Source organism: Eschrichtius robustus, chromosome 1, assembly GCF_028021215.1.
Source record: "Eschrichtius robustus isolate mEscRob2 chromosome 1, mEscRob2.pri, whole genome shotgun sequence".
Taxonomy (NCBI): Eukaryota; Metazoa; Chordata; class Mammalia; order Artiodactyla; family Eschrichtiidae; genus Eschrichtius; species Eschrichtius robustus.
Genome location: NC_090824.1, coordinates 24,167,940 through 24,189,019, shown reverse-complemented (window position 1 = coordinate 24,189,019; position 21,080 = coordinate 24,167,940). Strand labels below are relative to the sequence as shown.

The 21,080-nt window shown below is 39.6% G+C and overlaps 1 protein-coding gene across 11 annotated transcripts in view; it reads left to right on the top strand.

Annotated features, from left to right (window-relative positions):
* Positions 1 to 21,080, top strand: part of NRXN3 (neurexin 3) — a 1,618,670-nt gene that overhangs the window by 643,874 nt on the left and 953,716 nt on the right. The window lies entirely within an intron of this gene.

Sequence of the window (21,080 nt, the reverse complement as noted above, 5' to 3'; positions counted from 1 at the left end):
TCATTTCTGAACCCATTTTAAAACATTTCCCAATAAGAGAGCTAAATAAATAATTTTAAAACGTGCTTTATTCTAAATAATGTGAGATTTTTCCTAAAAATGCTCTCTTTCAACCCAGTTATAGTTGGGAAAAGATAATGTATTTAAAGAATTTACCTCTATTTTTTGCAACATTGCCGGCATTCAGTAAGTGTCGGTAGAAAGAAAGAATGAATAAATGAACAGATGCATAAAGATTCGTGTGCATTAGAATGATAGAATTTCACATTTTAAAGAACAATAGAGTACAGTCAGTGCCCTTCCATTATTTTACGGATGAAGAAACTGAGGTAGAGAGGTGAAGTGGGGGGACTGCTCTGGGGTCTCATTACTGTTTAGTGGCAGTCCAGCACTCTTTTTCATTCTAAGTTAATTTTCATTCAACTTAAGAATGAATTACTTCTGCAGGGCTGATTCTGACCCAAATCAGATTAAATCAGTAAAGCCTGGCTTTGTTAAAGGCTCAAATGCCAAATGACAAAAGTAAAGCATCTTTTAAAACAAAAACAAAACCAAAGTAATTGGTGTCTTTGGTTTTATTAAGGAGTGAAGTTTTCAAAGGCAAAGAGGGGAAAAAAATTGGAAACTCTGTGCCACGGACCTAATTTGAAAGTGTGAATGTCAGACTCGATATAAAGGAGTGGTAAGCTAGCCCTGAGGAGCTATAACGGCATAAAAGGTAAAAGCGGATTTCCTTCTCCAGTGAACCAATAGAAGTTCATGTATCTGAAGATTTATTTGTCTGTTGCATTGGTAACTAAAATCCTCTGATAAGATTGACAGCAGACTTAGATATTGCATAATAATTATATATGGCAGAACAAATTTAATGAAGATGCAACTAATTAGTGGATGAATATTTAGACCCAGCAATACCACTGATGGCTCAGATACCAGGTAACATTTCTTCACAGGTAGAATTTATTAAGAAGTAGATGTGAATTGTTGATGTTCTTAATTAAAGGTTTGGTTGCATTTCCAAAGGGCTGTTAATGAATATTGTGCAGTCACTTATCAAACGTGAGACTCTGCCTAAGTTACTAATTATTCTGAGCCGAGTGTTTCTCATTTGTACCAATAGGTTTATAACGGCACCTACCACATGGAGCTATTGTGAGGATTAAATGAGAGCATGCACGTAAGGTTTTGCATAGTGCGTTCCACATAAAAAGCTCTCAATAAATGTTAGCTATTATTATTATTGTCAGGCACTCCAGGGAAGCTATATTGTAAGAAACCATACTTCTGTTGCTGCTGCACTGAAACCTCAGTAAATCATTGTTTTCTCACTGGCCTACTATATAATTTTGTGGATATTTCTACCTCAAGATCCTCCCCAAGGGGCCAGTGCAATGTAGTTGAAAGATCTGTCACTTGGAATTCAGAACATTTGGTTAAAATCCAAAGTTCACAAGTACAATTTGTGCTATCTATTCTAGAACTCCCAGGAAGGTGAGATTCATTCATTTGATCACTTTCTGGCTGAACAAACGTATATCTCTTAAATTTTCTTCAGTCATTGAACGGTTTCTAAAATTGAGATGATCATACCCATCTCACTGGGGTGCTGTGAGGATCAGATGAAGGTATCTAGTGAAAGTTCTCCTTTGCAGACTCCGTGGTGTTGAATGAGTATCGGTTATCGATAGTCTCTGAAGGTCCACATTCAGTTACTCCTTCAGGACCCAGGATAAAAGCTACCTCTTCTTTGAAGCTTTTCCTGAGCTCCCCAACCTCCAGTTGTCAGCTCTCCTTCCTCTGCACTCCCATTCCATGTCAACTGAACTTCCTTGGTATTCAAAGAAAGACTGCCTTGTAGAGCAGTAATTTATATTCTTTTATTCCTGCTAACAACACCTTCAGAAGAAAGCACCCATATCTAAATGTCCACATGGTCCCCTATAGTGACAGTATCTTGCTTATAGTAAGTGCTCAACAAATATTTGATTAGTGAGTAAACAAGCTTTTATGAACCCATATGCAACACTAAGTTCTGTAAGTTCCGTAGAAATAGTAAAAACAAATGACTTAATTACAATTTTATCCTTTCAACAAGGTGACCAAATCCTGTAGGATTTGAAATTAATTAGAAATTAACTCATCTTTTATTCATTCATCCTGTTAATCAATAAATAAACATATGTTGAGCATGTTCTAGGTGCCAGGTACTATGGTGGTGGGCACTAGGAATTCAACTCAACAAAAAATTCAATTCAGCTTCTACCCCACAGAGCTTGCAGCTTATACATAATAAGAAATAAGAAGGAAATAATATCAAAACTTGCTTTGGCAGACTAAACATTTAGACCTTTCTTTGTTGAAAGAGGTCAATAAAGAATTCCAAACTACTTTTCCTATCCATTATTAATTCCAACAATTTGGTCACTGTTCATTAGTGAGTTTAAATTTGGCTACTGAGAATAGGTCAGGCAAATCATTTTTCTGGTTAAAAAAAAGTTATAGCTGCTGGGTGAAATTTGCTTTGAATTGTTTTTCGTAATCACAAGTAATTGGGCATGTCCTATTCAGTTAGAAATAAATATACAAAGGTACATTGATCTACTTTCCTTGATAACGAGTTTTGAAAACCATAGCTATATTTCTTAAACTTACTTTTTTTCACTTATTAAAAAGTCCAGGGGGCACAAGTAACCTTTACAGAATATTTCCACATAACAAGACAAAATTATTTAATGAGACTCCTGGACATATATTTTAATTGAAGAATTATAAGCAATTCTCCACTGACATGGAGCCAGCCAATATGACGCAAAATGAATTTCTCAGTTATTGTATTGTCTGGTAGGTAATTTGAGTGAAAGGAAAACTTGCGTTCCAGCAGAAGCCAGTGGAATGTTACATTTTAAAGATGAGGAATGGGTCTTCTCAAGGTTGCTTAACTCCCCACGCTGCTTCCTCACCCCTCCACACGTGTCCCTGCCCACACACACTCACCTACACCAGCTCTAGACTCTGCTTCCCTAGAGCTGTGACGGCTTTTGCGCAAAGCAAATGAAACGTAGAGTGTCTATGTGCCACTTTTTCCACATCAGATCAAGGAGTTTTATGGATGAAAAACACCCAAACTGATTTGCCTTTTATATCAGTCAGGGTCCTGGTGGGAAAACTGGTGACACACAAACGAGTAGTATGATGACACTTGACCTATTTACAATGACGTGGGCAGGACAAGTCTGTGGTCAGAGATGCCCGTGGGGTGTGAAAAAGCACCCTTATAGCTGTTACCACGATAGGCCTAGCAGAGAAAAGGAAGGAATAGTTCCTGGAGCCAAGAGAGAGAGCTGTGGCTACAACTAGCGGAGGGTCTGCACACTTCAGCAGAGAAATGCAAGTGCCGCCAGCCTCTGAGGACTGGCTGGGAGGGAACCGGGGTGCTGATACCACAGTCCCACTTTCCCCACTCCCCAGCTTCCTGCCACTGCCTCCCACTTGATGCAACCCAGAAAGATGAGCTTCCCAGAGAGCGGGGGCAGGTGGAGAATGAATCCAAAGGGCCAAACAAAATATCAAATACACTCTTTATGTAGTAAGTAACATATATGTATTATACCTGTGGTGCAGATGCTCACGAGAAAGGTCTCACTGCTTTGAAGAAAGTTTATAGACATTATTCAGTTAATATTCATAAAACCCTTTTGAGTCAAGCATTATTATTCCCATGTGATGTAACAGAGATTAATGTAAATATGTTCACAGACACCTTCCTTATTCCAGCTCACCAGCTCAGTTCCCTCTTTCATCTTTTCTAAAGAGGAGAGATTCTTTCTTGCTGGAAGAGAGACTAAGTTAATCTAAATAATGAGTGAATGAGAGTGTGAGGGAGTTTCTCAGCAATTTTAAGAGCTAAGGCACCACAGCAGTTTAAGACTGTGAGGGAAGTAAAAAAAAGGTAGGAAAACAGGTTACCTGTATTGGATTACCTTTAATACCCTTCAAGAAACTTGAGTGAAGAATGTAATTACTTTTAACATTTCTATTTGTTATTGGACTGCAGTTTTGAACGAGATGTAGTTTAGAGACTGAACCACATGGTGTTTGCATTTACTAGGGTTACACTCACTTCACATTTATTTAAACTGAGAATTAAAGTGGTTAAGAGTCTTGCCCAAGATCACACCCTCAGAAAGTGCAGAGCTGTCACTCCAGTCCAGGTTTGTTGACTCCAGATCCATCAGTCTCAATTCAGCTTTGGCTGAATTTACCTTTGCTGAGTTTGTTGAATGATAAAGCTTTCTGGAGGAAGGATTTCTTTTAATACCTGGTTAGTATATAGTACCCCCCTTATTAGTTGGAGAGATTGGCCCTTTATACTTGTGTAAAGAGGCTGGTTTAGTAATGGTCAAGTGTCGTTGAGTCATTCAGAGGACTAGTTCCATGATTAAATCTTTCTTGCCTCATTTATTTTTATAATGTCAATATACCCATTATTTTTTTATCTTATTTTTTTAACATCTTTATTGGAGTATAATTGCTTTACAATGGTGTGTTAGTTTCTGCTTTATAACAAAGTGAATCAGCTCTATATATATATATATATATATCCCCATATCTCCTCCCTCTTGCGTCTCCCTCCCACCCTCCCTATCCCACCCCTCTAGGTGGTCACAAAGCACTGAGCTGATCTCACTGTGCTATGCAGCTGCTTCCCACTAGCTATCTATTTTACATTTGGTAGTGTATATAAGCAATATACCCTTAAAAATAGGAACTGGACTTATTGTTTCTTCAGTCCATTTAGTCATGACATTGTTATTTCAAGAATGTAGTTTTGATGATATCTAATTGCTCTTAAAGCCCTGTTTGAATCCTACTATACAGATCATTGTATTACATGTCACCTGTGACCCACCTCTGTTTGCTTTCATTCACTGCCTGTCGTAATCAGAAAGCATTTTTTAATCAGGCGTTTTTGTATATTTAAAAAAAAATCAAATTGAGTTTTGTTTCTGGGATATGAAAGATTAAAGAAAACATCCATGTAGGTAGGTAGGAACTACTGACAGCAGAATATCTGATGGATATATGACCTGTCAACTGTTTGCAAGCTTCTGCCCCCATCAGTTCCTAGTAAACCTTCCAACTCCCTGCCTGAGATCAAAATCACAGACATTTCCACTGCTGCTCACCTTTCTGATTCTGCTGGGGTTGCTCTAGATTAGATTTCTTGTTAAGACAATCTACTTATCCAACTTGCATTTGTGGTACTGTATTTTCATATTACTTCTAGATTCAGGAATTTTTTAAAGAAATTGATTACATAGTGATAACAATGACTGTGACCATACCTAGCGTCATTCTGAAATAAGAACAAGTCTATGTATTTTCTTCAATCAAAGACACATTAACACACCTTATTGCAGTTAGTGGAGTGGTTAAGGGAACAGACTTTAAAACCAAATAGCCTGTATCTGAATTCTAGCTCAACCACTAACTAGCTATGTGATCTTGAACAAGTCACTGAAACTCTCTGGGCCTCAGTTGTCTCATCTGTATGAAAGAGACAATGTTAGTACTTATTTCTTAGAGTTGTAGTGAGGATTTGTAAATTAATAAATAGTATTTAGGAGATCATCTGACACATGGCAAACATTCAGCAGTACTGGCTGCTATTATTATTTACCCCTGACCTAACATGATGGTGTAAATTTTCAGTGAAAATTTATCTTCAGTTAAAATTTACCAGGCACTGTGAAACTTCAGTGTCAGGTAGCCCTAGTTCAAATTTCAGGTGGCCCTAGTTCAAATTTCAGTTCTTCCACTTACTAATTAGGTGAACTTGGTCAGGTTATTTGACATTTAGTAATACCAATTTTCATATTCATAAAATAGGATGGTAATGTATCTATTTTAGAGGGTTGACATGTGGCATAATATGAAGTTTGGCATATGTAAATTAGATGAATATAAAATCCATATGTGAAAAGTACATAGCCAGGTTTTGACTCATAGAAAGCATTCATTAAATGTGGCTATTATTTTTTTCTTTATTATCTTCATTGGAGTATAATTGCTTTACAGTTTTATGTTAGTTTCTGCTGTGTAACAAAGTGAATCAGTTATATGTATACATATATCTCCATATCCCCTCCCTCTTGTGTCTCCCTCCCACCCTCCCTATCCCATCCTTCGAGGTGGTCACAAAGTACGGAGCTGATCTACTTGTGCTATGCAGCTGCTTCCCACTAGCTATCTGTTTTACATCTGGTAGTGTATATATGTCAGTGCCACTCTCTCACTTCGTCCCAGCTTACCATTCCCCCTCGCCATGTCCTCAAGTCCATTCTCTATGTCTGCGTCTTTATTCCTGTCCTGCCCGTAGGTTCATCAGAACCATTGTGTTTTTTTTTTTTTTAATTCCATATATACATGTTAGCATATGGTATTTGTTTTTCTCTTTCTGGCTTACTTCACTCTGTATGACAGACTCTGCGTCCACCCACCTCACTACAAATAACTCAATTTCGTTTCTTTTTATGGCTGAGTAATATTCCATTGTATATATGTGCCACATCTTCTTTATCCATTCATCTGTCGATGGACACTTAGGTTGCTTCCATGTCCTGGCTATTGTAACTAGAGCTGCAATGAACATTGTGGTACATGACTCTTTTTGAATTATGGTTCTCTCAGGGTATATGCCGAGTAGTGGGATTGCTGGGTCATATGCTAGTTCTATTTTTAGTTTTTTGAGGAACCTCCATACTGTTCTCCATAGTGGCTGTATCAATTTACATTCCCACCAACAGTGCAAGAGGGTTCCCTTTTCTCCACACTCTCTCCAGCATTTATTGTTTATAGATTTATTGATGATGGCCATTCTGACTGGTGTGTACCTCACTGTAGTTTTGATTTGCATTTCTCTAATGATTAGTGATGTTGAGCATCCTTTCATGTGTTTGTTGGCGATCTGTATATCTTCTTTAGAAAAATGTCTATTTAGGTCTTCTAAATCCATTTTTGGATTAGATTGTTTGTTTTTTTGATACTGAGCTGCATGAGCTGCTTGTAAATTTTGGAGATTAATCCTTTGTCAGTTGCTTCATTTGCAAATATTTTCTCCCATTCTGAGGGTTGTCTTTTCATCCTGTTTATGTTTTCCTTTGCTGTGCAAAAGCTTTTAAGTTTCTTTAGGTCCCATTTGTTTGTTTTTATTTCCGTTTCTCTAGGAGGTGGGTTAAAAAGGATCTTGCTGTGATTTATGTCATAGAGTGTTCTGCCTATGTTTTCCTACAAGAATTTTATAGTGTCTGGCCTTACATTTAGGTCTTTAATCCATTTTGAGTTTATTTTTGTGTATTGTGTTAGGGAGTGTTCTAATTTCATTCTTTTACATGTAGCTATCCAGTTTTCCCAGCACCACTTATTGAAGAGGCTGTCTTTACTCCATTGTATACTGTTGCCTCCTTTGTCAAAGATAAGATGACCATATGTGCATGGGTTTATCTCTGAGCTTTCTATCCTGTTCCATTGATCTATATTTCTGTTTTTGTGCTGGCACCATACTGTCTTGGTTACTGTAGCTTTGTAGTATAGTCTGAAGTCAAGGAGCCTGCTTCCTCCAGCTCCATTTTTCTTTCTCAAGATCGCTTTGGCTATTCTGGGTCTTCCGTGCTTCCATACAAACTGTAAAATGTTTTGTTCTAGTTCTGTGAAAAATGCCATTGATAGCTTGATAGGGATTGCATTGAATCTGTAGATTGTTTTGGGTAGTATAGTCATTTTCACAATGTTGATTCTTCCAATCCAAGAACATGGTGTATCTCTCCATCTGTTGGTATCATCTTTAATTTCTTTTATCAGTGTCTTATATTTTTCTGCATACAGGTATTTTGTCTCCTTAGGAAGGTTTATTCCTAGGTATTTTATTCTTTTTGTTGCAGTGGTAAATGGGATTGTTTCCTTAATTTCTTTTTCAGATTTTTCATCGTTAGTGTATAGGGATGCGAGAGATTTCTGTGCATTAATTTTGTATCCTGGTCCTTTACCAAATTCATTGATTAGCTTACTGGTAGCATCTTTAGGATTCTCTATGTGAAGTATCATGTCATCTGCAAACAGTGACAGTTTTACTTCTTCTTTTATGATTTGGATTCCTTTTATTTCTTTTTCTTCTCTGATTACTGTGGCTAAAACTTCCAAAACTATGTTGAATAATAGTGGTGAAGTGGGCAACCTTGTCTTGTTCCTGATCTTAGTGGAAATGGTTTCAATTTTTCACCATTGTGTACAATGTTGGCTTTGGGTTTGTCATATATGGCCTTTATTATGTTGAGGTAAGCTCCCTCTATGCCCACTTTCTGGAGAGTTTTTATCATAAATGGGTGTTGAATTTTGTCAAAAGCTTTTTCTACATCTATTGAGATTATCATATGGTTTTTATCCTTCAGTTTGTTAATATGGTGTATCACATTGATTGATTTGCGTGTATTGAAGAATCCTTGCATTCCTGGGATAAACCCCACTTGATCATGGTGTATGATCCTTTTAATGTTCTGTTGGATTCTGTTTGGTAGTATTTTGTTGAGGATTTTTGCATCTGTGTTCATCAGTGATATTGGTCTGTAGTTTTCTTTTTCTGTGACATCTTTTTCTGGTTTTGGTATCAGGATGATGGTGGCCTTGTAGAATGAGTTTGGGAGTGTTCCTCCCTCTGCCATATATATATATATATATATATATATAAATTAATTAACTAATTAATATGTTTTTGGCTGCATTGGGTCTTCGTTGCTGCACATGGGCTTTCTCTAGTCAAGGAGAGTGAGAGCTACTCTTCATTTCAGTGCCCAGGCTTCTCATTGCGGTGGCTTCTCTTGTTGTGGAGCACGGACTCTAGGTGCATGGGCTTCAGTAGTTGTGGCTCGTGGGCTCTAGAGCACAGGCTCAGTAGTTGTGGCACACGGGCTAGTTGCTCCATGGCATGTGGGATCTTCCAAGACCAGGACTCGAACCCATGTCCCCTGCATTGGCAGGCAGATTCTTAACCACTGTGCCACTGGGGAAGTCCCCTCTGCTATAATTTGGAAGAATTTGAGAAGGATAGGTGTTAGCTCTTCTCTAAATGTTTGACAGAAATCACCTGTGAAGCCATCTGATCCTGGGCTTTTGTTGGAAAAGATTTTTAATCACAGTTTCAATTTCAGTGCTTGTGATTGGTCTGTTCATACTTTTTATTTCTTCCTAGTTCAGTCTTGGAAGTTTGTACTTTTCTAAGAATTTTTCCTTTTTTTCCAGGTTGTTCATTTTATTGGCATAGAGTTGCTTATAGTAATCTCTCATGATCCTTTGTATTTCTGCAGTGTCAGTTGTTAATTCTCCTTTTTCATTTCTAATTCTGTTGATTTGAGTCTTCTCCCATTTTTTCTTTATGAGTCTGGCTAATGGTTTATGAATTTTATCCTCTCAAACAACCAGCTTTTAGTTTCATTGATCTTTGCTACTGTTTCCTTCATTTCTTTTTCATTTATTTCTGATCTGATCTTTATGATTTCTTTCCTTCTGCTAACTTTGGGTTTTTTTTGTTCTTCTTTCTGTAATTGCTTTAGGTGTAAGGTTAGGTTGTTTATTTGAGATTTTTCTTGTTTCTGGAGCTAGGATTGTATTGACATAGACTTCCCTCTTAGAACTGCTTTTGCTGCATCCCATAGGATTTGGGTTGTCGTGTTTTCATTGTCATTTGTCTCTAGGTATTTTTTGATTTCCTCTTTGATTTCTTCAGTGATCTCTTGGTTATTTAGTAGTGTTTTGTTTAGCCTCCATGTGTTTGTATTTTTTACAGTTTTATTTTTCCTGTAATTGATATCTAGTCTCATAGCATTGTGGTCGGAAAAGATACTTGATACAATTTCAATTCTGTTAAGTTTACCGAGGCTTGATTTGTGAACCAGGATATGATCTATCCTGGAGAATGTTCCATGAGTACTTGAGAAGAAAATGTATTCTGGTGTTTTTGGATGGACTGTCCTATAAATATCAATTAACTCCTTGTTTAATGTGTCATTTAAAGCTTGTGTTCCCTTATTTATATTCGTTTTGGATGATCTGTCCATTGGTGAAAGTGGGGTGTTAAAGTCCCCTACTATGATTGTGTTACTGTCGATTTCCCCTTTTATGGCTATTAGCATTTGCTTTATGTATTGAGATGCTCCTATGTTGGGTGCATAAATATTTACAATTGTTATATCTTCTTGAATTGATCCCTTGATCATTATGTAGTGTCCTTCTTTGTGTCTTGTAATAGTCTTTATTTTAAAGTCTATTTTGTCTGATATGAGAATTGCTACTCCAGCTTTCTTTTGATTTTCATTTTCATGGAGTATCTTTTTCCCTCCCCTTACTTTCAGTCTGTATGTGTCCCTAGGTCTGAAGTGGGTCTCTTGTAGACAGCATATACATGGGTCTTGTTTTTGTATCCATTCAGCCAGTCTGTGTCTTTTGGTTGGAACATTTAATCCATTTACATTTAAGGTAATTATTGATATGTGTGTTCCTGTTACAATTTTTTAAATTGTTTTGGGTTTGTTATTGTAGGTCTTTTCCTTCTCTTGTGTTACCTGCATAGAGAAGTTCCTTTAGCGTTTGTTGTAAAGCTAGTTTGGTGGTGCTGAATTTTCTCTCTCTCTCTTTTTTTTTTTTTTTTAAATAAATTTATTTATTTATTTACTTACTTATTTATATATTTTTGGCTGCATTGGGTCTTTGTTGCTGGGCACAGGCTTTCTCTAGTAGTTGCAAGCGTGGGCTACTCTTCATATTGGTGCGCAGGCATCTCATTGCGGTGGCTTCTATTGTCGCAGAGCACGGGCTCTAGGGTGTGCAGGCTTCAGTAGTTGTGGCGCATTAGCTTAGTTGCTCTGCAGCATGTGGGATCTTCCCAAACCAGGGCTTGAACCTGTTTATCCTACATTGGCAGGCAGATTTGTAACCACTGCACCACCAGGGAAGCCCATGCTGAATCCTCTTAACTTTTGCTTGTCTGTAAAGGTTTTAATTTCTCCGTGGAATCTGAATGAGATCCTTGCTGGGTAGAGTAATCTTGGTTGTAGGTTTTTCTCCTTCATCACTTTAAATATGTCCTGCCACTCCCTTCTGGCTTGCAGAGTTTCTGCTGAAAGATCAGCTGTTAACCTTATGGGGATTCCCGTGTGTGTTATTTGTTGTTTTTCCCTTGCTGCTTTTAATATTTTTTCTTTGTTTTTAATTTTTGATAGTTTGATTAGTATATGTCTTGGCATGTTTCTCCTTGGATTTATCCTGTATGGGACTCTCTGCGCTTCCTGGACTTGATTGACTATTTCCTTTCCTATGTTAGAGAAGTTTTCAACTATAATCTCTTCAAATATTTTCTCTGACCCTTTCTTTTTCTCTTCTTCTTCTGGGACCCCTATAATTGGAATGTTGGTGCGTTTAATGTTGTCCCAGAGGTCTCTGAGACTGTCCTCAATTCTTTTCATCCTTTTTTCTTTATTCTGGTCTGTGGCAGTTATTTTCACTGTTTTATATTCCAGGTCACTTATCCATTCTTCTGCCTCAGTTATTCTGTTATTGATTCCTTCTAGAGTATTTTTAATTTCATTTATTTTGTTGTTCATCACTGTTTGTTTGCTCTGTAGTTCTTCTAGGTCCTTGTTAAACGTTTCTTTTATTTTCTCCATTCTATTTCCAAGATTTTGGAACATCTTTACTATCATTACTGTGAATTCTTTTTCAGGTAGACTGCCTATTTCCTCTTCATCTGTTAGGTCTGGTGGGTTTTTACCTTGCTCCTTCATCTGCTGCATATTTCTCATTTAGTTTAACTTACTGTGTTTGGGGTCTCCTTTTTGCAGGCTTCAGGTTAGTAGTTCCCATTATTTTTGGTGTCTGCCCCCAGTGAGTGAGGTTGGTTCAGTGGCTTGTGTAGTGTTTCTGGTGGAGGGGACTGGTGCCTGTGTTCTGGGGGGTGCAGCTGTATCTTGTCCTTCTGGTGGGCAGGGCCACGTCTGGTGGTGTGTTTTGGAGTGTCTGTGAACTTATTATGATTTTAGGCAGCCTCTCTGCTAATGGGCGGGGTTGTGCTCCTGTCTTGCTAGTTGTTTGGCATGGGGTGTCCAGCACTGGAGCTTGCTGGCCATTGGGTGGAGCTGGGTCTTAGTGTTGAGACGAAGGTCTCTGGGGGAGCTCTCGCTGATTGATATTATGTGGGGCTGGGAGGTTTCTGGTGGTCCAATGTCCTGGATTTGGCCCTCCCACCTTGGAGGCTCAGGCCCGACACCCAGCTGGCGCACCAAGTCCCAGCCAGCTATGTGGCTCAGAAGAAAAGGAAGAGGAAAAAAAAAAAAGACTAAAACAAAAAAACGGACAGACAGAACCCTAGGACAAGTGGTAAAAGCATACCTATACAGACAAAATCACACAAAGAAGAATACATATACACACTCACAAAAAGAGAAAAAGGAAAATAAAAAAATATGTATATATATAAAAGAAAGGAAGAGAGCAATGAAACCAATAAACAAATCCACCAATGATAATAAGCTCTAAATGCTAAACTAAGATAAACATAAAACCAGAAACAACTTAGATGCAGAAAGCAAACCCGAAGTCTACAGTTGCTCCCAAAGTCCACTGCCTCAGTTTTGGGAACATTCATTGTCTATTCAGGTATTCTTCAGGTGCAGGGTACACCAAGTTGATTGCGGGGATTTAATCTGCTGCTCCTGAGGCTGCTGGGAGAAATTTCCCTTCTCTTCTTTGCACAGCTCCCGGGGTTCAGCTTTAGTTTTGGCCCCACCTCTGCATGTAGGCCACCCTCAGGAGTCTGTTCCCCACCCAGACAGGAGGGGGTTAAAGCAGCAGCTGATTAGGGGGCTCTTGCTTACTCACGCCAGGGGGAGGGAGGGGTACAGTAGTCATATTTGGAATGTGGAGTGAGCCTGAGGCAGCAGAGGCTGGGGTGACATTGCAACAGCCTGAGGCACACCCTGTGTTCTCCTGGGGAAGTTGTCCCTGGATCTGGGGACCCTGGCAGTGGCATGCTGCAAGGCTCCCGGGGGCGGTGTGTGTGTGTGGATATTGACCTGCGCTTGTACACAGGATTCTTGGTGGCTGCAGCAGCATTAACGGTTCATGCCCGTCTCTGGGGTCCGAACTGTTAGCCATGGCTTGTGCCCGTCTCTGGAGGTAGCTTAGGTGGTGCTCTGCTTTCTGTGGGCAGACAGGGAAGTAATCCCCTCTCCTCACACAACATGAAACAAAGGTCTCTTGCCTCTCCGGCAGGTCCAGACTTTTCCCCGGACTCCTTCCTGGCTAACTGTGGCGCACTAGCCCCCTTCAGGCTGTCTTCACGCAGCCAACCCCAGTCCTCTCCCTGGGGTCTGACCTCCGAAGCCCGAGCCTCAGCTCCCAGCCCCGCCCGCCCCGGCGGGTGAGCAGACAAGCCTCTCGGGCTGGTGAGTGCTGGTTGGCACCGATCCTATGTGCGGGCATCTTTCCGCTTTGCCCTCTGCACCCCTGTTTCACTCTCCTTCGTGGCTCCGAAGCTTCCCCCCCCGCCCACTCCTCTTCCCTACCAGTGAAGGGGCTCCCTGGTGTGTGGAAACTTTTCCTCCTTCACAGCTCCCTCCCCGAGGTGCGGGTCCCGTCCCCATTCTTTTGTCCCTGTTTTTTCTTTTTTCTTTTGCCCTACACAGGGATTCCCTGTGTGGGGATTTTCTTGGGCTTTTGGGAAGTCTGAGGCCTTCTGCCAGCTTTCAGTAGGTGTTCTGTAGGAGTTGTTCCACATGTAGATGTATTTCTGATGTATTTATGGGGAGGAAGGTGATCTCCACGTCTTACTCCTCCTCCATCTTGAAGGTCTCCATGGTTATTATTTTTAGAAGAAATTATCTGTAATGTTACTAATAAAAAAAAAGCACATAAAGTGGAAAGGGAGAGAGTTTCATGTTCTGCAAAAGAAGTGTTGATTAAAAAGTTATATTTAAATCTGCAAGTGAGGCTAAACTCAAGGTGTTTTGAAATGATTTTACCAACCAAAAGAATTTCATGTAATATGTAATGATTCCTTTATTCTCCCATTAAAATAATTATTGTCAAAGCAATGACACCTACTTTGACCACTCTGCATGTGTTGCAATAGCAGTCCACCACTCATGTCTCCACATTTCTGTGACATCATTGGCAGTTTAATAGAGCATCCGATCAGAATATCAGAATATGCTAAAGAGCATTACTATGCTAACTTGGCAGAAGTCTAGTTAAAAGCAAAGAATCTTGACAGCTTAGACAGTTTGATTCTCTTATCAGTACACGTAGGATATATCTCAGGCTATCTGAAAATTGAATTTAGATTTCTAACTTGAACAAACCCCCAAATCTCAGCAAACTAACCCAAAAGAAGAATTTTGTTTTAGTATTAGGTTTGCTCATTCACATGTAGTCCAAGCAGTTAGAATCAGTGAAGGGAAGTGAGGTTCTGTTCCACGCAGTCACGCAGGACCCAAGCTGACAGAGGCACTGCTGTCTTCCACATTGGGCTTCCAAGGTGGTTCTAGGTATCAGAAGAACCTGGAAGTGGCAAACATCACTTTTGGTCACACTTCATTGGCCAGAGGTTAGTTCCAAGGTCCCACCTCTAGTCGCAAAGGGAGCTGGGAAGTGTAGTCTCTGGCCGACATTGCTTAGCTGAACAGCTCAGTGCTGAGCACAAGTATTTGGTGGCCAGTGAATGATCTCTGCCATACCCTTATTACAGTAGCGTTATAACAATAGAGCTAGTCTCATTTTTCTCCCTCCTCTTCCTTAATTAAAAAGAAATAAAAAGCACTGAATTGGATGTGCTTGTTTAGAATAAGAACCCTATTTCACCTATCATTGTACCTTTGGTGCCTGACTCAGAGCTTAGCATGTATTAGATATTCACTAAGTATTCCCTGAGTGATCGAATGAACACACACTCCCCATCTTCTTGCCTCATTCTTCCTTTCTTTCTCCTTTCCTTCCTTCCTTTGTAAATCTCTCTTTTTTTCTGATTTCAAAGGCTTTCAGAGGCTTTATTTTCTGCTAGGCACTGTGACGAGTGATGAGGAATCAAAGACAAATTTAATCTTGGGGAAAAGGCATATCAAAACAAGAATAAAGAAAAAGACATCGATGTAACGTATTAGTAAACATTTCAAAATTGTTAGTTTCATGAAAATGTTTACCAGAGTTAAGAAAGACTAAGTAATCCTCTGTCAAACATGGATATACTATTCTAGGAAGTTTACACTCAGCTCCATCTTTAACTTGTGCTAGTGAGACCCCAGCCTTAACAGAATGCTGCTCTCGGGGCCCAGTCTGTGGGATCCTGCATAGGTGAGAGACCACTTCCACTTCGTGGTGAAAGCCCTCTCATGCTTTGCTGGGAATGGTAGCGTAATCTAAGATCTGTGTTGTGGTAAGCTGGCCATTCTAGTGGTGGGGATTGTCTAGGTTGGTTTGTTTTTCATAGAGTTTTGAGTTTTCTTATATGGCTCTTGGTGTTTTTTTGTAATTTAATATGCTCCAGTCCTACCTGCATCACAACTGTGTTCTTTCTGATGGTGAAACTGATGATGGCATGGGTCATTTAATCAGCATTAGCAACTGTGGCTTGGCACTGCATCAATCACATTATAGATATTATTTCTTTTACTCCTCACATCAGCCCTGTTAGATAAGTCTCACTGTACATATTTAGAGATTTGGGAAATTATGTTCAAATAGGTTAGGTAAATTGTCTAAAGTTATCTGTCTTAGAAAGGAACAGAGCCAGAATCCAAATACAGATTTGCCTGACCCCAAAGCCTGTGTACTCAAGCCCTCTGGCTGATGATCATTTGTTTAGGCTATTAAGGGTGAAAGATAATTTTATCCTCTTTTTCTAGAAAGAGAGATTTACACAGACATTATAGTAACTTTTTCAAAATGTAGGGTGAGGACTAAAACACAAGTGTATGGGCTCCTGCGTATTTTTGTTCAGGGTTCAAGAAACCCAGGGTGTTTCTGAATGTGCTACAGGAATTCCAGGGACCTCTTGAATTTAGGGCATTGTGTTATTATGAAAATTAAGCCCATAGGGTATCAGATTTTCAAGGCCTACGACCTCAAGAAGGTTAAGTACCATGTTCTCTTCCTGAACATGCAAAGATATGCTTGTTTGACTAAAGGCTAATTTTCTAATTTCACAGGTATGGTAAGGAATAGATTCCCCCGTAAATGAGTGAGTCTTCACAGAAATTACGCAGACTCACAGAATATGAGTAAAATTTTTTTAAAAGCAAGATTTTATAGCAAACTCCTGGCCTCTATGGAGCCTGGAAAGAAGAAAGAGTTGATGTTAACAGAGAGGAGAGGAAGACTCACAGCTTCTTGCTGATTCAAGCTGATTGGAGGAGGAAGTGGTGTCGCTGGCAGTGGCAAGGTTATTTCATATCTCCGTGTCCTGAGGGAACTAGGGACAGGATCTCGCTCTGGTGGCCGAGGGCTCTGCCTAGGGTCTCAGGCTGCGTACCTGTAGCACCTGGGATGGGAGGTACCTCCTATTGCCTCTGGCTTCCTGGGGGGCCTTTGGGTCCTTCTTATTCCTGGGGTCACATGGGTATGGTCCTGGCTCTCATTTCTTAGCACTTAGGAGTAGACTGACCAGGGCTAAGAAGCCAGTAGTCCTTTAAAAGCAAGTCATGCACTGACATTTCAGAAATAGCATTTATGTCTAAATTCCAACTGCTACATTATAGTCAACATTCAGCTTTCTAGTTCAGGCTTTGATTAATTTAAGGAAAAAGGGGATCATGATTCACCGCAAAATGGCAGATGCAGGGGAGCCCATGTCCCCAGAAGGAGATTTCCTGGGGACCCCTAACAATCAAGAGAATCTGTTCTCTTTCTAAGCTGGTAGCAAGTTATTGAATTCTGAGTGTCCAGCATTCGTTTTGAGGGTAAGCTGGGGGAAATGTGGACCCTAACTGTTTACTAATGTAAGACATAACTCCTGCCCTTTAGAAACGTATAATTGGTCAGTATAGTTAGTACCAACATGGGAACATTACAAAACATTTTGTTAACAAATGCTAAATGGTATTCTGATTTAGTGCAATTCAAAGTGACACATTTTTAGAACAGCACTTTTCCTGTTTCCAGGAAAAGTAAGTTTTCCTCTTCTACGAAGGCATAGACAAGTTCTAAGCAATGTGTTACTTTTTCTCTCTATTCCCCATTTCCTCCTGAATCCAGGTCTAATTTTCTTCGTATTGCTCTTTATTGGAATCCATAAAAGTTTTCCAAGATTATTCTCAGGCAGACTTTTGTGAAGAAAATTAAATCTTTATGAGTCAGATTTTTAAAATATTTTGTAATGTAATTATACAACCAGGCATAAGAAAGTACCTGGTAGAATCACTGATGCAGAAGTCAGATCCCTGAGGGAGCCTGTAATTGAGGGGGGAGAAGAATCTCACACACACACAGACACACACACACACACACACACACACACACACTCACACTCACATACACACACCCCAGATTTGGAACCAGAAAAACAACGTTCATGTAGATGTCTGCCTGTTGTCACTCGTGTCACCTTGAACAAGTCACTTAATTTCTCAACACATGTTTTCTTGTCTGCATGACAGGGGAGATATCTGATTTCAGGAGACTATTGGTTATGTCAGATGGAATCACACTTACAAAAATATCTTAAAAACTGTAAAGTATGATGAAAATGTTAGTTTTCATTATCTAAATCATATTTAGAGATGCAGGAGGACAAGTTTATTTTTTCATTTTTAGAATCCGATTTTCACATAACCGACTTCATTTTTTGTGATGTTTAATCTGACAAGCAAAAGATCTTGTTCAAAGGGGAAGGATAAATAAGATTAACTTTCCATAAATCCGTTACAAGTTTTATTATTCATCTTTTCATTGGGGAAATGTCTGAATATGTTTTCCTTCATGGAGCCTTCTTTCTGTGAGTGCCCATTGAGCTGCTGAGAGCAGTTTGCTTTCAGAGAAGCATTGTGCTTGGTGTGCTGTTTGAATCTGGGATCATGATCTTATTATCATTTTTTCTACTCTATTGCTTTACTTCACCAGCTGCATCCTGGCTCCTAACACAGTTTATGGCTAGCCCTTTTGATGGTTATTGGAATGGCCATCCCTCCACTTCTGAACACTTCCCCAATATTTTGCTGCTAAACAATGCAGGAGTTGTGATGATGTTCATTCATTCACTCAACACACATTTAAAGAGCACCTAATATGAGCAGGTACTCTGAGTACTGAGCATGGAGTATCTGCTGGAATCACTGATACAGAAAACAAATCCCTGAACTCAAGGAACCTGCAGTAGAGAGATGAAAGACATACCCACTGTATAGCAAGTGTAGGGGTTGAATGGTGCTCCCCAAAAAGATATGTCCCATGGAACCCGAGTGTGATTTTATTTGAAATAAGGATCTTTGCGGGTATAATTAAGTTAAGCGTTTTGAGATGAGATTGCCCTGAATTATCTAGGTGGGCCCTAAATCCAGTGAAAAGTGTCCTTCCTTATATGAGACATAGAGACATATGGAGGCCATGTGAAGAGATTAAAGGGAGGCAGAGATTAAATGGTACAGCTGTAAGAAATGATGACAGACACCAGACGCTGGAAAAGGCAAGGAATGGAGTATCCCCTGGAGCCTTCAGAGGGAGTACCGCCCTGCTGAATTCTGGATTTCAGACTTCTGGACCCCAGAACTATGAGAGAATAAGTTCCTGTTATTTTAAGCCACCAAATTTTGGGTAATTTATTAGGGCTGCCCTAGAAATCTAATACAATATGGAACAGGATAATCTACACAATATATAAAATGACACAACACACCAAAGTTTACTTCTTATTGGAAGAATGGTCTTTACTGTACAATCAGCCTAGAAGCATTGAATTATGAAAACATCATTGCCTGATATGCACCAGTTATATTGCAATAATAACATTGCAAATAACAAACTAAGCACAAATTATTTCCTATAATTTCAGTTTTATGACAACATCCTATATTAAAGTTTAATTTTAAATTGCCATCTCAAGAAACAATTGCCAATTTCTCATGGAACAGTGTTCTTCAAACAGGAGAAATGCAGCTCCCTGCCCACATCAAGCTGCAGTATAAGTGAAATCACAAACAGGAATGACCTGTGCATTTTCATGGTCTCTTTTTAACTTATCAGACAATAAATGTGTGTAAACTTGACAGAGTTCACGTGGCCACAGTTCTAACAGTGTTGAAGCCTCACAGAAGGGCGGGCCCTCTCCTATAGATCCCACCAGGGGTGTTAGAGAGTAGATCAGGAAATTTAGATGAGGTGGTATTTGTCTCAGAAGCTGGATAGCCAAAATTATCTTTAGGCACCCATACTTTTAGTCTCATGTGAGTTAGGGAGTTTTGGAGCAAAATGATTGTTGTTCGCTGGTGGTGGCTATGGGATCTGAGTGGTGATATCAGTTCACCAATAATGGAAGCCACTGAGGCAGCACTGTACTCCCCATTCAAAATGTGGTGACCATTCCCTTTAGTTTTCAAAATAGCTCAGAGTAAGGCACTAATGTTAATGAGTACTATACATAATTTTTAAGTACTGTGAAAGTTTAAAATACTAACATTTCCATTTATTAGCTTTGATTAGCTTAGTTGATGGTGACTCCAGCTGATAACTGTGTGAAATAAGATTTTGGGCCTCAGAAGATACAGGCCAGTGGGAGCCTGGTGGGAGGCTGCCATATCTGTATTTATATCATACAACAGCACTAACGGCGACTTCTAGGTCGTGCCAGGGTAAACGTTTCCCAGGTACTTACTCCTTCGGTCTTCATGACAATCAGGAAGTACATATAGGATTATTGTCCATATTTGTTTCACTAATGAGATAATTGAAGCTTAGAGCAGTTAAGCAATTTGTCCAAGGTCAGACTCTTAAAATGGGCAGAGCCAGGATTTGAGCCCAGGCAGGATGACTCTAGCATCTGTACTCTTATGCCTTTTTGGTGGGTAGAGGTGGTCTGCCGAAGAATTATTAAGTATCTGGAATATGAGTCATGTCTACAGTGATCTCAGGGAGCTGACTTTAAATCCAGGGAATGAGAAATGACTATCCCACGCTTCCTTGTCTTGAAGCTGAGGCACTAGATAGCATGGGTTAACTGGATATTCAGGCAGAATGAGAGATTCATTACATTTGCCGCAAATGAACACAGATGGACACTCTTCAAACAGAGATTCATATTGAATTTTAATGGTGCTCTTCTGAAGAACACATTTGCAAGATGGATCATAGCATATTCATACTTCCCTTTAGCTTGCCAAATGTGAGACGATTAAGAAACCTGCTTGTACTTTAAATATTCTCACCATATAGATGCATATTTCAAATGTATATGTCTGCAATAAATATTTGTTGAATGAATATGACTGTATATACACAAATATATATGAAGCAACATGAACACGTACATTTAATTTGACAAATATTTGTTGCGTACTCACTGAATGTAAACCTGGACTGAAAGAGTGGCGGAAATCACAGATTTATTTTCTGCTCCCAAGGAGCTTTTTGAGGGGAGGTGAGACACACTCACAGTTATTCTGGGAGTGGTTTTCAAAGTGTGGTCTCTGGCCCAGCAGCATTGGCATCACTTGGGGGCTCGTTAGAAATGCAGATGTTTTCACCCCACCATAGACCTCCTGGATCAGAACGCTGTGGATGCAGGCCCAGCAATTTATGTTTCTAGAAGTCCTCCAGGGAAGTCTGGTACACATGAAAGTGTCAGAACCACTGGGCTACAGGAGAGCTTGAATGTGCTAAAGGAAGCCAGAGATTACTTTCAGATGGGGACATTTGAGAGGACTTGAAGGGGGTGGTATTTGAGCAGAGTCGTGGAGGACAAGTAGATTTTGGCTGGTAGAATGGATAAGAAAGGGAATAAAGTCAAAGAGAAGAGCATGAATCAAAATTAGCTTGTTTGGGTCAGAGTGCAG